The sequence below is a fragment of the Schistocerca cancellata genome, chromosome 4 (genome assembly GCF_023864275.1).
Source record: "Schistocerca cancellata isolate TAMUIC-IGC-003103 chromosome 4, iqSchCanc2.1, whole genome shotgun sequence".
Classification (NCBI taxonomy): domain Eukaryota; kingdom Metazoa; phylum Arthropoda; class Insecta; order Orthoptera; family Acrididae; genus Schistocerca; species Schistocerca cancellata.
The window spans coordinates 311,554,849-311,559,193 of record NC_064629.1 but is presented as its reverse complement, the minus strand read 5'-3'; the positions used below and the strand labels follow the sequence as shown (position 1 = coordinate 311,559,193).

At 42.7% G+C, this 4,345-nt stretch overlaps 1 pseudogene; it reads right to left on the bottom strand.

The window, feature by feature from the left end:
- Positions 1-2,059: 2,059 nt before the first annotated feature.
- Positions 2,060-3,322, bottom strand: LOC126184184 (protein DEK-like; annotated as a pseudogene).
- Positions 3,323-4,345: the final 1,023 nt, after the last annotated feature.

The following is a 4,345-nucleotide window of genomic DNA, read 5'->3' as shown; positions in this document are numbered from 1 at the left end:
CCACTTTTACTACTTCATTTACTCGATTTACTCGTGAAAGCCTAAGGTGTATCTGGACTGGAGCTTTCTTGTTACTTATAAACAAAACTGACAATTTCAGCCTGTTCTCACACTCTTAACGTAAATATTTTTAATTCATACTCTTCATAATATGTCAATATGGTAGTGCAGTTTTAGCGACTGACCGAAAACGAGCATTAATTAATTAGCTATTACTTCACGGAAATGTACAGTTACACAACTGAAACGATAGCCTTCAATAACATTCAATATTCGATTATCAGTTTAACTTTCGTTATACTGTGGTGTAGGCAGCCGCAAAACGCGCGGTAAGTTCTGTGCTGCCTCGCTCCTTCCACAGTCCAAACGAATGCATATCACTCGTTGCAAAGGAAGGGCGGTTGAAATTAAAGTACATACATGACTGGTAAAAGTGAACTGTATTTGTAGACTACATTGAGAAAAACAGTTGCAGAAGCGTGCACGCTGCTTCGCGGTCACGGCCAGTCTCCCCTTGTTCCGGCCAGTTCGGCCGTGCATTGTCTGGACGGCGGGCAGAAAAAATCCTTACCTGCAGCGAGCGTCCAGTCGCTGCTGCACCCTTGTGGCACGTTGCACCATACAGAACATTCCACCCGCCTAATTTATATAATTTACACTAAATGCAAATAATCACATGCAGCATAAATAACACAAACAAAAAAGGAAATAAAATGATTGAAGAAATTGCCCACTGTAAACAAAAGAAACACTTCAGTTAGTAATTTGATAGTGATGTGCACTAGAGTCTATGTTTCCTGTGGAACAACACAGATCTTCAACAGTGATCGTTTATAAGTTGCCGTTGCTGTGCGCACTGAAAAAATTCTTACCAGGGTGTGTACCAACAATGACCCCAGACCGCCACACGAGGTGTGGCAAATTGTCTTCCTGCAGTAGAACCAATGTACCTCGCTGTAGATTGTCCTTTGTTGGTCACCAAAAAATGGTTCAAATGGCTCTGAGCACTATGGGACTCAACATCTTAAGTCATAAGTCCCCTAGAACTTAGAACTACTTAAACCTAACTAACCTAAGGACATCACACACACCCATGCCCGAGGCAGGATTCGAACCTGCGACCGTAGCAGTCCCGCGGTTGTTGGTCACCAGTCAGTTCTCTGTTGTAGTTGTGACAAGTAATCCCTTGACCACCGTTTTCAGATGTGCTGCTTGTACTGCTGGATGAGTGATGTTTGATGATGTTTGGTTTGTGGGGCGCTCAACTGCGTGGTTATCAGCGCCCGTACAATTACCCAATCTTTGCTCAGTCCAATTTCGCCACTTTCATGGATGATGATGAAATGATGAGGACAACACAAACACCCAGTCATCTCGAGGCAGGTGAAAATCCCTGACCAGGCCGGGAATCGAACCCGGGACCCCGTGCTCGGGAAGCGAGAACGCTACCGCGAGACCACGAGCGGCGGACCCTGCTACTGCTGGATGAGCTGCCATCTTGACAACCTGGATGATGGCTCTGAAAGCAAGCCTAGCTCTGGGATAGTTGTTGAGGGTTCAGTTTGCCTTTCTTAGGGATTGGTCGGCCATGTTGTAGTTCTTCAATTTCCTTGTAATAGTCTTGCTGTTGCACCATGTGAATGACTGCCTTCGATGCTGTGTCAAGTTCTCCTGCTGTTAGGTTTCCACTAGGCCTCTCAGTGGGTTGCCGCCTAAGATTGTTTATACATCTCTCATTAAGTATGGAGCATCAAGGTCTGAAGAAACTGACGAGTTATAGCTTCTCTGGAATATTACGTTAATAATAAGCTTCTAAAATTTATCACTAAAATGAAAAGACTTCCGTTAGTAAAAGTAATTTAAAACTGTTTATAAAAGTATACAGTTCTATTAATGTAGAATGTTGAAACATTGAAAGAAATATGCACCCTTCAGAAGACATCTGCCCTCATTCTCATGGTATTTCCATTAAAGTGTTTTGGTTTTGCAACTGCAAGAGATTGTTTCTTGTTACTCTATAAACCAAATCAAATAACCAAGTCAAATAACATTATCTTGATGTGGTCATATTTATTTAAAATTGCATAGTTTTCTGCAAGATGCAAGTGAAGTGCAAGTACAATAATCACTAAAACTTGCAGCAACATATTCTTCACGTAGATATCAATGATTTTAATGTTACTTTAATGAAATCCTTCTTGTGTGCCAGGTAATAATATGGATAATGAGCATATGCTTGTTTACAAACAGTCTTCACTGTTATTTCTTAGGGGTTAGCTCCTTCCAAAAATTCCTTGACACACGACTTTTTCTTCATCTGTAGGTGGTTCCTTGGTCTTTTTTGAGAGGGGTTCGTCTTCAGATGAAGACCCGTCATCAGTCTTACGAGAGGATTTCCGTTTTTAGCTGAAGATTTCTTCTCAGACTTTTTGTTTGGAGTCTTTTTAGCATTAGCCTTCTTGGATCTCTTTTTTAGATTGGCTTCTGCGACCTTCCTTTGATTTTTACTTGGATTCTGAATAATCACTGCTAGCTTCTTCATCAGGCTCATCTTCCACATCTTCCTTGTCCCTTTCATTTTCTTTGTCTGTTGCTTTATTTTCTGATTTCGGAAGGTCCTTTTTTCTTAATCCATGTTGTCTTTGCCATCTGACGAATCTTCCCTTAAGCTCTTTGAACGTGGTGTTCGTTTCTCTGTTTCATTTTCCGATTCTAAATTAATCTTGCTGCTGGCCTTTTGGGCTGTAGAGCGCTTTGGTCTGCCGTCAGGAACAGGCGCTCCAGAGCTTGTGGGCTCTAACAAAAATGTTAAAATTCTCTCTACAAGTTCATCACATTTTCCCTTTTTCTCAAAGTCTAAAATACATCAAATTGTTTTCAAGACACTCACTTCCATCCTGTTCAGGATGTGTTTCTTCTTTTCATACTGGTCTGACCTTTTGTCAAAGTCAAACCCACAGAATTCCTGTATGTTCTTTCTCACAAGAGTGACCTTCGCAGCTCTGTTGAACAGAACTCTGTGAAGATGCTTTAGAGGATCAGCCTTGTATTTCTTGAGAAATGCGTCAGGTCTTGGTATTTCACTCAGGGGAGTTCCTTTGCCTTTTGGTATTTCAATTGCCTCCGTTTCTTTAAGCTCATTGAAGTCTTCTGTGAACCTTTCCACCTTCTTTCTCTCTCTTGCACCTGATATTTCCAGGCTTTGATCCAGAAATGGAACTGTTTCATCCCCCGACTTGTTTTCCCCGTCAACATCCTCGTCATCCTCACCACCATATTCTTCTTCACCCTGTTCTTTTCTTTGCACAGAAACAGTCTTCATTTTTTCTCGCTGCCAGAGTCTTTCTACCTGAATGTTAAGGTTGGTATTGCGTGCAAGGCATGACAGTACTCTTCAAGCATTGGACTTAACTGTATGAGGAGGTATCTTTCCTGACACAATCCAACCAAATGATGTTCCCTGTAAGGTTGGGTGGTTATCTCTTTTCATTTGACCAGGTTGCAGTGCATCAAAAAAGATCGATGCTCCAAGCTGAAGATCAATCTCACCGCCGGCCGGTGTGGCTGAGCGATTCTAGGCGCTTCAGTCTGGAACCGCGCGACCGCTACGGTCGCAGGTCGAATCCTGCCTCACGCATGGATGTGTGTGATGTCCTTAGGTTAATTAGGTTTAAGTAGTTCTAAGTTCTATGGGACTTATGACCTCAGATGTTAAGTCCCATAGTGCTCAGAGCCATTTGAACCACCAATCTCACCAGGTTCGTTAAATGATGGGTTTGCTAACCTTAGGTGCTTAGAAAGCTGCCAGGTAGAGGTTTCAAGGGATGTTGTTGGCAGTGGCCCTGGTATACGCGGCAATAATGCACAGACCGCATGTTTGCCGTAGTCAGAAACCCTTGAGGAAATGTACACACTGCAAACGTGCGACGATTTTACCGTTTGAACGTCGCTGTTGCCACTTATTAGTATCGGATGCCGACTGAGCTGTAGTCCCATCCGATCTGCTAAGCTCCTAGACATAAAGTTCATTTGTGAGGCACTGTCAATAAGTGCCCAGCATTTGTACAATTTCTCATTTTTGTCGGCAATGTTTACAAGTGCAGTAGTTAATAATACTTCTGCACGTTGGTGGTCTCCTTTCACTGTGCAGTATGTTTGCTGTTGTTGTACATCCGGTTCTTGGTTTCTGCTGTCACTTCTTCTGGCTTGTTCCTTGTGCAATAATGTGTTGTGGTGCCTCTTACAAATGGGGCAGTTGCCGGCATGGCATTCCTTCTGCCTATGATTCGCGCCCAGACAGTTGAAACAAAGTTTTTATCTGTTCACGAACTCTATTCTGCCAGCA